Below are 12,132 nucleotides of genomic sequence, written 5' to 3'. Positions count from 1 at the left end.
TAAAGAATGTGATTAAAGGCTCTTTTCCTATGTCAACAGTTTTAGTTGTCGAGGGTAATAGCTTTGTCTGTGGAAAAAATGAAGATATTCGACAATTTTATGATTGCACATGGTAAAGAATGTGATTAAAGTCTCTTTTCCTATTTGAAAAGTTTTAGTTTTCGAGGGTAATAGCTACGTATGTTGAAAAAATGAAGATATTAGGCTATTTTATGATTTCAAATGGTAAAGAATGTGATTAAAGGCTCTTTTCCTATTTCAAAAGTTTTAGTTTTCGAGGGTAATAGCTACGTATGTTGAAAAAATGAAGATATTAGACTATTTTATGATTGCACATGGTAAAGAATGTGATTAAAGGCTCTTTTCCTACTTCAAAAGTTTTAGTTTTCGAGGGTAATAGCTACGTATGTTGAAAAAATGAAGATATTAGTCTATTTTATGATCGCATATGGTAAAAAATGTAATTAAAGGCTCTTTTCCTATGTCAAAAGTTTTAGTTTTCGAGGGTAATAGCTACGTATGTTGAAAAAATGGAGATATTAGACAATTTTATGATTGCACATGGTAAAGAATGTGATTAAAGGCTCTTTTCCTATTTCAAAAGTTTTAGTTTTCGAGGGTAATAGCTTTGTCTGTGGAAAAAATGAAGATATTAGACAATTTTATGATTGCACATGGTAAAGAATGTGATTAAAGGCTCTTTTACTATTTCAAAAGTTTTAGTTTTCGAGGGTAATAGCTACGTATGTTGAAAAAATGAAGATATTAGACTATTTTATGATTGCAAATGGTAAAGAATGTGATTAAAGGCTCTTTTCCTTTGTCAAAAGTTTTAGTTTTCGAGGGTAATAGCTACGTATGTTGAAAAAATTAAGATATTAGACTATTTTATGATTGCAAATGGTAAAGAATGTGATTAAAGGCTCTTTTCCTATTTCAAAAGTTTTAGTTTTCGAGGGTAATAGCTACATTTGTTGAAAAAATGAAGATATTAGACAATTTTATGATTGCAAATGGTAAAGAATGAGATTAAAGGCTCTTTTCCTATTTTAAAAGTTTTAGTTTTCGAGGGTAATAGCTACGTATGTTGAAAAAATGAAGATATTAGACTATTTTATGATTGCAAATGGTAAAGAAGGTGATTAAAGGCTCTTTTCCTATGTCAAAAGTTTTAGTTTTCGAGGGTAATAGCTACTTATGTTGAAAAAATGAAGATATTAGACTATTTTATGATTGCAAATGGTAAAGAATGTGATTAAAGGCTCTTTTCCTATTTCAAAAGTTTTAGTTTTAGAGGGTAATAGCTTTGTCTGTGGAAAAAATGAAGATATTAGACAATTTTATGATTGCATATGGTAAAGAATGTGATTAAAGGCTCTTTTCCTATTTCAAAAGTTTTAGTTTTCGAGGGTGATAGCTACGTATGTTGAAAAAATGAAGATATTAGACTATTTTATGATTGCAAATGGTAAAGAATGTGATTAAAGGCTCTTTTCCTATGTCAAAAGTTTTAGCTTTCGAGGGTAATATCTACGTATGTTGAAAAAATGAAGATATTAGACCATTTTATGATTGCACATGGTAAAAAATGTGATTAAAGGCTCTTTTCCTATTTCAAAAGTTTCAGTTTTCGAGGGTAATAGCTACGTATGTTGAAAAAATGAAGATATTAGACTATTTTATTATTGCAAATGGTAAAGAATGTGATTAAATGCTCTTTTTATATTTCAAAAGTTTTAGTTTTCGAGGGAAATAGCTTTGTCTGTGGAAAAAATGAAGATATTAGACAATTTTATGATTGCACATGGTAAAGAATGTGATTAAAGAATCTTTTCCTATTTCAAAAGTTTTAGTTTTCGAGGGTAATAGCTACGTATGTTGAAAAAATGAAGATATTAGACTATTTTATGATTGCAAATGGTAAAGAATGCGATTAAAGGCTCTTTTCCTATTTCAACAGTTTTAGTTTTCAAAGGTAATGGCTACGTATGTTGAAAAAATGAAGATATTAGACTATTTTATGATTGCACATGGTAATGAATGTGATTAAAGGCTCTTTTCCTATTTCAAAAGTTTTAGTTTTCGAGGGTAATAGCTACGTATGTTGAAAAAATGAAGATATTAGACTATTCTATGATTGCACATGGTAAAGAATGTGATTAAAGGCTCTTTTCCTATGTCAAAAGTTTTAGTTTTCGAGGGTAATAGCTACGTATGTTGAAAAAATGAAGATATTAGACTATTTTATGATTGCAAATGGTAAAGAATGTGACTAAAGGCTCTTTTCCTATGTCAAAAGTTTTAGTTTTCGAGGGTAATAGCTACGTATGTTGGAAAAATGAAGATATTAGACAATTTTATGATTGCACATGGTAAAGAATGTGATTAAAGGCTCTTTTCCTATTTCAAAAGTTTTAGTTTTCGAGGGTAATAGCTACGTAAGTTGAAAAAATGAAGATATTAGACTATTATATGATTGCACATGGTAATGAATGTGATTAAAGGCTCTTTTCCTATGTCAAAAGTTTTAGTTTTCGAGGGTAATAGCTACGTATGTTGAAAAAATGAAGATATTAGACTATTTTATGATTGCAAATGGTAAAGAATGTGATTAAAGGCTCTTTTCCTATGTCAAAAGTTTTAATTTTCGAGGGTAATAGCTACGTATGTTGAAAAAATGAAGATATTAGACTATTTTATGATTGCAAATGGTAAAGAATGTGATTAAAGGCTCTTTTCCTATTTCAAAAGTTTTAGTTTTCGAGGGTAATAGCTACGTATGTTGAAAAAATGAAGATATTAGACTATTTTATGATTGCACATGGTAAAGAATGTGATTAAAGGCTCTTTTCCTATGTCAAAAGTTTTAGTTTTCGGTGGTAATAGCTTTGTCTGTGGAAAAAATGAAGATATTAGACAATTTTATGATTGCATATGGTAAAGAATGTGATTAAAGGCTCTTTTCCTATTTCAAAAGTTTTAGTTTTCGAGGGTGATAGCTAAGTATGTTGAAAAAATGAAGATATTAGACTATTTTATGATTGCAAATGGTAAAGAATGTGATTAAAGGCTCTTTTCCTATGTCAAAAGTTTTAGCTTTCGAGGGTAATATCTACGTATGTTGAAAAAATGAAGATATTAGACCATTTTATGATTGCACATGGTAAAAAATGTGATTAAAGTCTCTTTTCCTATTTCAAAAGTTTTAGTTTTCGAGGGTAATAGCTACGTATTTTGAAAAAATGAAGATATTAGACTATTTTATTATTGCAAATGGTAAAGAATGTGATTAAATGCTCTTTTTATATTTCAAAAGTTTTAGTTTTCGAGGGAAATAGCTTTGTCTGTGGAAAAAATGAAGATATTAGACAATTTTATGATTGCACATGGTAAAGAATGTGATTAAAGGCTCTTTTCCTATTTCAAAAGTTTTAGTTTTCGAGGGTAATAGCTACGTATGTTGAAAAAATGAAGATATTAGACTATTTTATGATTGCAAATGGTAAAGAATGCGATTAAAGGCTCTTTTCCTATTTCAACAGTTTTAGTTTTCAAAGGTAATGGCTACGTATGTTGAAAAAATGAAGATATTAGACTATTTTATGATTGCAAATGGTAAAGAATGTGATTAAAGGCTCTTTTCCTATTTCAAAAGTTTTAGTTTTCGAGGGTAATAGCTACGTATGTTGAAAAAATGAAGATATTAGACTATTCTATGATTGCACATGGTAAAGAATGTGATTAAAGGCTCTTTTCCTATGTCAAAAGTTTTAGTTTTCGAGGGTAATAGCTACATATGTTGAAAAAATGAAGATATTTGACTATTTTATGATTGCAAATGGTAAAGAATGTGACTAAAGGCTCTTTTCCTATGTCAAAAGTTTTAGTTTTCGAGGGTAATAGCTACGTATGTTGGAAAAATGAAGATATTAGACAATTTTATGATTGCACATGGTAAAGAATGTGATTAAAGGCTCTTTTCCTATTTCAAAAGTTTTAGTTTTCGAGGGTAATAGCTACGTAAGTTGAAAAAATGAAGATATTAGACTATTATATGATTGCACATGGTAATGAATGAGATTAAAGGCTCTTTTCCTATGTCAAAAGTTTTAGTTTTCGAGGGTAATAGCTACGTATGTTGAAAAAATGAAGATATTAGACTATTTTATGATTACAAATGGTAAAGAATGTGATTAAAGGCTCTTTTCCTATGTCAAATGTTTTAGTTTTCGAGGGTAATAGCTACGTATGTTGAAAAAATGAAGATATTAGACTATTTTATGATTGCAAATGGTAAAAAATGTGATTAAAGGCTCTTTTCCTATTTCAAAAGTTTTAGTTTTCGAGGGTAATAGCTACGTATGTTGAAAAAATGAAGATATTAGACTATTTTATGATTGCACATGGTAAAGAATGTGATTAAAGGCTCTTTTCCTATGTCAACAGTTTTAGTTTTCGGTGGTAATAGCTTTGTCTGTGGAAAAAATGAAGATATTAGACAATTTTATGATTGCACATGGTAAAGAATGTGATTAAAGTCTCTTTTCCTATTTCAAAAGTTTTAGTTTTCGAGGGTAATAGCTACGTATGTTGAAAAAATGAAGATATTAGACTATTTTATGATTGCAAATGGTAAAGAATGTGATTAAAGGCTCTTTTCCTATGTCAAAAGTTTTAGCTTTCGAGGGTAATATCTACGTATGTTGAAAAAATGAAGATATTAGACCATTTTATGATTGCACATGGTAAAAAATGTGATTAAAGGCTCTTTTCCTATTTCAAAAGTTTTAGTTTTCGAGGGTAATAGCTACGTATGTTGAAAAAATGAAGATATTAGACTATTTTATTATTGCAAATGGTAAAGAATGTGATTAAATGCTCTTTTTATATTTCAAAAGTTTTAGTTTTCGAGGGAAATAGCTTTGTCTGTTGAAAAAATGAAGATATTAGACAATTTTATGATTGCACATGGTAAAGAATGTGATTAAAGGCTCTTTTCCTATTTCAAAAGTTTTAGTTTTCGAGGGTAATAGCTACGTATGTTGAAAAAATGAAGATATTAGACTATTTTATGATTGCAAATGGTAAAGAATGCGATTAAAGGCTCTTTTCCTATTTCAACAGTTTTAGTTTTCAAAGGTAATGGCTACGTATGTTGAAAAAATGAAGATATTAGACTATTTTATGATTGCAAATGGTAAAGAATGTGATTAAAGGCTCTTTTCCTATTTCAAAAGTTTTAGTTTTCGAGGGTAATAGCTACGTATGTTGAAAAAATGAAGATATTAGACTATTCTATGATTGCACATGGTAAAGAATGTGATTAAAGGCTCTTTTCCTATGTCAAAAGTTTTAGTTTTCGAGGGTCATAGCTACGTATGTTGAAAAAATGAAGATATTAGACTATTTTATGATTGCAAATGGTAAAGAGTGTGACTAAAGGCTCTTTTCCTATGTCAAAAGTTTTAGTTTTCGAGGGTAATACCTATGTATGTTGGAAAAATGAAGATATTAGACTATTTTATGATTGCAAATGGTAAAGAATGTGATTAAAGGCTCTTTTCCTATGTCAAAAGTTTTAGCTTTCGAGGGTAATATCTACGTATGTTGAAAAAATGAAGATATTAGACCATTTTATGATTGCACATGGTAAAAAATGTGTTTAAAGGCTCTTTTCCTATTTCAAAAGTTTTAGTTTTCGAGGGTAATAGCTACGTATGTTGAAAAAATGAAGATATTAGACTATTTTATTATTGCAAATGGTAAAGAATGTGATTAAATGCTCTTTTTATTTCAAAAGTTTTAGTTTTCGAGGGAAATAGCTTTGTCTGTGGAAAAAATGAAGATATTAGACAATTTTATGATTGCACATGGTAAAGAATGTGATTAAAGGCTCTTTTCCTATTTCAAAAGTTTTAGTTTTCGAGGGTAATAGCTACGTATGTTGAAAAAATGAAGATATTAGACTATTTTATGATTGCAAATGGTAAAGAATGTGATTAAAGGCTCTTTTCCTATTTCAAAAGTTTTAGTTTTCGAGGGTAATAGCTACGTATGTTGAAAAAATGAAGATATTAGACTATTCTATGATTGCAGAGGGTAAAGAATGTGATTAAAGGCTCTTTTCCTATTTCAACAGTTTTAGTTTTCAAAGGTAATGGCTACGTATGTTGAAAAAATGAAGATATTAGACTATTTTATGATTGCAAATGGTAAAGAATGTGATTAAAGGCTCTTTTCCTATTTCAAAAGTTTTAGTTTTCGAGGGTAATAGCTACGTATGTTGAAAAAATGAAGATATTAGACTATTCTATGATTGCAGAGGGTAAAGAATGTGATTAAAGGCTCTTTTCCTATGTCAAAAGTTTTAGTTTTCGAGGGTCATAGCTACGTATGTTGAAAAAATGAAGATATTAGACTATTTTATGATTGCAAATGGTAAAGAATGTGACTAAAGGCTCTTTTCCAATGTCAAAAGTTTTAGTTTTCGAGGGTAATAGCTACGTATGTTGAAAAAATGAAGATATTAGACTATTATATGATTGCACATGGTAATGAATGTGATTAAAGGCTCTTTTCCTATGTCAAAAGTTTTAGTTTTCGAGGGTAATAGCTACGTATGTTGAAAAAATGAAGATATTAGACTATTTTATGATTGCAAATGGTAAAGAATGTGATTAAAGGCTCTTTTCCTATGTCAAAAGTTTTAGTTTTCGAGGGTAATAGCTACGTATGTTGAAAAAATGAACATATTAGACTATTTTATTATTGCAAATGGTAAAGAATGTGATTAAGGGCTCTTTTCCTATTTCAAAAGTTTTAGTTTTCGAGGGTAATAGCTACGTATGTTGAAAAAATGAAGATATTAGACTATTTTATGATTGCAAATGGTAAAAAATGCGGTTAAAGGCTCTTTTCCTATTTCAACAGTTTTAGTTTTCAAAGGTAATGGCTACGTATGTTGAAAAAATGAAGATATTAGACTATTTTATGATTGCAAATGGTAAAGAATGTGATTAAAGGCTCTTTTCCTATTTCAAAAGTTTTAGTTTTCGAGGGTAATAGCTACGTATGTTGAAAAAATGAAGATATTAGACTATTCTATGATTGCACATGGTAAAGAATGTGATTAAAGGCTCTTTTCCTATGTCAAAAGTTTTAGTTTTCGAGGGTAATAGCTACGTATGTTGGAAAAATGAAGATATTAGACAATTTTATGATTGCACATGGTAAAGAATGTGATTAAAGGCTCTTTTCCTATTTCAAAAGTTTTAGTTTTCGAGGGTAATAGCTACGTAAGTTGAAAAAATGAAGATATTAGACTATTATATGATTGCACATGGTAATGAATGTGATTAAAGGCTCTTTTCCTATGTCAAAAGTTTTAGTTTTCGAGGGTAATAGCTACGTATGTTGAAAAAATGAAGATATTAGACTATTTTATGATTGCAAATGGTAAAGAATGTGATTAAAGGCTCTTTTCCTATGTCAAAAGTTTTAGTTTTCGAGGGTAATAGCTACGTATGTTGAAAAAATGAAGATATTAGACTATTTTATGATTGCAAATGGTAAAGAATGTGATTAAAGGCTCTTTTCCTATTTCAAAAGTTTTAGTTTTCGAGTGTAATAGCTAAGTATGTTGAAAAAATGAAGATATTAGACTATTTTATGATTGCAAATGGTAAATAATGTGATTAAAGGCTCTTTTCCTATGTCAAAAGTTTTAGTTTTCGAGGGTAATAGCTACGTATGTTGAAAAAATGAAGATATTAGACTATTTTATGATTGCAAATGGTAAAGAATGTGACTAAAGGCTCTTTTCCTATGTCAAAAGTTTTAGTTTTCGAGGGTAATAGCTACGTATGTTGGAAAAATGAAGATATTAGACAATTTTATGATTGCACATGGTAAAGAATGTGATTAAAGGCTCTTTTCCTATTTCAAAAGTTTTAGTTTTCGAGGGTAATAGCTACGTAAGTTGAAAAAATGAAGATATTAGACTATTATATGATTGCACATGGTAATGAATGTGATTAAAGGCTCTTTTCCTATGTCAAAAGTTTTAGTTTTCGAGGGTAATAGCTACGTATGTTGAAAAAATGAAGATATTAGACTATTTTATGATTGCAAATGGTAAAGAATGTGATTAAAGGCTCTTTTCCTATGTCAAAAGTTTTAGTTTTCGAGGGTAATAGCTACGTATGTTGAAAAAATGAAGATATTAGACTATTTTATGATTGCAAATGGTAAAGAATGTGATTAAAGGCTCTTTTCCTATTTCAAAAGTTTTAGTTTTCGAGGGTAATAGCTACGTATGTTGAAAAAATGAAGATATTAGACTATTTTATGATTGCAAATGGTAAAGAATGTGATTAAAGGCTCTTTTCCTATTTCAAAAGTTTTAGTTTCCGAGGGTAAGAGCTTTGTCTGTGGAAAAAATGAAGATATTAGACAATTTTATGATTGCACATGGTAAAGAATGTGAATAAAGGCTCTTTTCCTATTTCAAAAGTTTTAGTTTTCGAGGGTAATACCTACGTATGTTGAAAAAATGAAGATATTAGACTATTTTATGATTGCACATGGTAAAGAATGTGATTAAAGGCTCTTTTCCTATGTCAAAAGTTTTAGTTTTCGAGGGTAATAGCTACGTATGTTGAAAAAATGAAAATATTAGACAATTTTATGATTGTACATGGTAAAGAATGTGATTAAAGGCTATTTTCCTATGTCAAAAGTTTTAGTTTTCGAGGGTAATAGCTACGTATGTTGAAAAAATGAACATATTAGACTATTTTATTATTGCAAATGGTAAAGAATGTGATTAAGGGCTCTTTTCCTATTTCAAAAGTTTTAGTTTTCGAGGGTAATAGCTACGTATGTTGAAAAAATGAAGATATTAGACTATTTTATGATTGCAAATGGTAAAAAATGCGGTTAAAGGCTCTTTTCCTATTTCAACAGTTTTAGTTTTCAAAGGTAATGGCTACGTATGTTGAAAAAATGAAGATATTAGACTATTTTATGATTGCAAATGGTAAAGAATGTGATTAAAGGCTCTTTTCCTATTTCAAAAGTTTTAGTTTTCGAGGGTAATAGCTACGTATGTTGAAAAAATGAAGATATTAGACTATTCTATGATTGCACATGGTAAAGAATGTGATTAAAGGCTCTTTTCCTATGTCAAAAGTTTTAGTTTTCGAGGGTAATAGCTACGTATGTTGGAAAAATGAAGATATTAGACAATTTTATGATTGCACATGGTAAAGAATGTGATTAAAGGCTCTTTTCCTATTTCAAAAGTTTTAGTTTTCGAGGGTAATAGTTACGTAAGTTGAAAAAATGAAGATATTAGACTATTATATGATTGCACATGGTAATGAATGTGATTAAAGGCTCTTTTCCTATGTCAAAAGTTTTAGTTTTCGAGGGTAATAGCTACGTATGTTGAAAAAATGAAGATATTAGACTATTTTATGATTGCAAATGGTAAAGAATGTGATTAAAGGCTCTTTTCCTATGTCAAAAGTTTTAGTTTTCGAGGGTAATAGCTATGTATGTTGAAAAAATGAAGATATTAGACTATTTTATGATTGCAAATGGTAAAGAATGTGATTAAAGGCTCTTTTCCTATTTCAAAAGTTTTAGTTTTCGAATGTAATAGCTATGTATGTTGAAAAAATGAAGATATTAGACTATTTTATGATTGCAAATGGTAAAGAATGTGATTAAAGGCTCTTTTCCTATTTCAAAAGTTTTAGTTTTCGAGGGTAATAGCTACGTATGTTGAAAAAATGAAGATATTAGACTATTCTATGATTGCAGATGGTAAATAATGTGATTAAAGGCTCTTTTCCTATGTCAAAAGTTTTAGTTTTCGAGGGTAATAGCTACGTATGTTGAAAAAATGAAGATATTAGACTATTTTATGATTGCAAATGGTAAAGAATGTGACTAAAGGCTCTTTTCCTATGTCAAAAGTTTTAGTTTTCGAGGGTAATAGCTACGTATGTTGGAAAAATGAAGATATTAGACAATTTTATTATTGCACATGGTAAAGAATGTGATTAAAGGCTCTTTTCCTATTTCAAAAGTTTTAGTTTTCGAGGGTAATAGCTACGTAAGTTGAAAAAATGAAGATATTAGACTATTATATGATTGCACATGGTAATGAATGTGATTAAAGGCTCTTTTCCTATGTCAAAAGTTTTAGTTTTCGAGGGTAATAGCTACGTATGTTGAAAAAATGAAGATATTAGACTATTTTATGATTGCAAATGGTAAAGAATGTGATTAAAGGCTCTTTTCCTATGTCAAAAGTTTTAGTTTTCGAGGGTAATAGCTACGTATGTTGAAAAAATGAAGATATTAGACTATTTTATGATTGCAAATGGTAAAGAATGTGATTAAAGGCTCTTTTCCTATTTCAAAAGTTTTAGTTTTCGAGGGTAATAGCTACGTATGTTGAAAAAATGAAGATATTAGACTATTTTATGATTGCAAATGGTAAAGAATGTGATTAAAGGCTCTTTTCCTATTTCAAAAGTTTTAGTTTTCGAGGGTAATAGCTTTGTCTGTGGAAAAAATGAAGATATTAGACAATTTTATGATTGCACATGGTAAAGAATGTGAATAAAGGCTCTTTTCCTATTTCAAAAGTTTTAGTTTTCGAGGGTAATACCTACGTATGTTGAAAAAATGAAGATATTAGACTATTTTATGATTGCACATGGTAAAGAATGTCATTAAAGGCTCTTTTCCTATGTCAAAAGTTTTAGTTTTCGAGGGTAATAGCTACGTATGTTGAAAAAATGAATATATTAGACAATTTTATGATTGTACATGGTAAAGAATGTGATTAAAGGCTCTTTTCCTATTTCAAAAGTTTTAGTTTTCGAGGGTAATAGCTTTGTCTGTGGAAAAAATGAAGATATTAGACTATTTTATGATTGCACATGGTAAAGAATGTGATTAAATGCTCTTTTCCTATTTCAAAAGTTTTAGTTTTCGAGGGTAATAGCTACGTATGTTGAAAAAATGAAGATATTAGACTATTTTATTATTGCAAATGGTAAAGAATGTGATTAAATGCTCTTTTTATATTTCAAAAGTTTTAGTTTTCGAGGGAAATAGCTTTGTCTGTGGAAAAAATGAAGATATTAGACAATTTTATGATTGCACATGGTAAAGAATGTGATTAAAGGCTCTTTTCCTATTTCAAAAGTTTTAGTTTTCGAGGGTAATAGCTACGTAAGTTAAAAAAATGAAGATATTAGACTATTATATGATTGCACATGGTAATGAATGTGATTAAAGGCTCTTTTCCTATGTCAAAAGTTTTAGTTTTCGAGGGTAATAGCTACGTATGTTGAAAAAATGAAGATATTAGACTATTTTATGATTGCAAATGGTAAAGAATGTGATTAAAGGCTCTTTTCCTATGTCAAAAGTTTTAGTTTTCGAGGGTAATAGCTACGTATGTTGAAAAAATGAAGATATTAGACTATTTTATGATTGCAAATGGTAAAGAATGTGATTAAAGGCTCTTTTCCTATTTCAAAAGTTTTAGTTTTCGAGTGTAATAGCTAAGTATGTTGAAAAAATGAAGATATTAGACTATTTTATGATTGCAAATGGTAAAGAATGTGATTAAAGGCTCTTTTCCTATTTCAAAAGTTTTAGTTTTCGAGGGTAATAGCTACGTATGTTGAAAAAATGAAGATATTAGACTATTCTATGATTGCAGATGGTAAATAATGTGATTAAAGGCTCTTTTCCTATGTCAAAAGTTTTAGTTTTCGAGGGTAATAGCTACATATGTTGAAAAAATGAAGATATTAGACTATTTTATGATTGCAAATGGTAAAGAATGTGACTAAAGGCTCTTTTCCTATGTCAAAAGTTTTAGTTTTCGAGGGTAATAGCTACGTATGTTGGAAAAATGAAGATATTAGACAATTTTATGATTGCACATGGTAAAGAATGTGATTAAAGGCTCTTTTCCTATTTCAAAAGTTTTAGTTTTCGAGGGTAATAGCTACGTAAGTTGAAAAAATGAAGATATTAGACTATTATATGATTGCACATGGTAATGAATGTGATTAAAGGCTCTTTTCCTATGTCAAAAGTTTT

The sequence above is a fragment of the Artemia franciscana genome, unplaced genomic scaffold (assembly GCF_032884065.1).
Source record: "Artemia franciscana unplaced genomic scaffold, ASM3288406v1 PGA_scaffold_302, whole genome shotgun sequence".
NCBI classification, from domain to species: Eukaryota; Metazoa; Arthropoda; class Branchiopoda; order Anostraca; family Artemiidae; genus Artemia; species Artemia franciscana.
The sequence above is the reverse complement of the archived record's forward strand: the minus strand, read 5'-3'. Positions refer to the sequence as shown.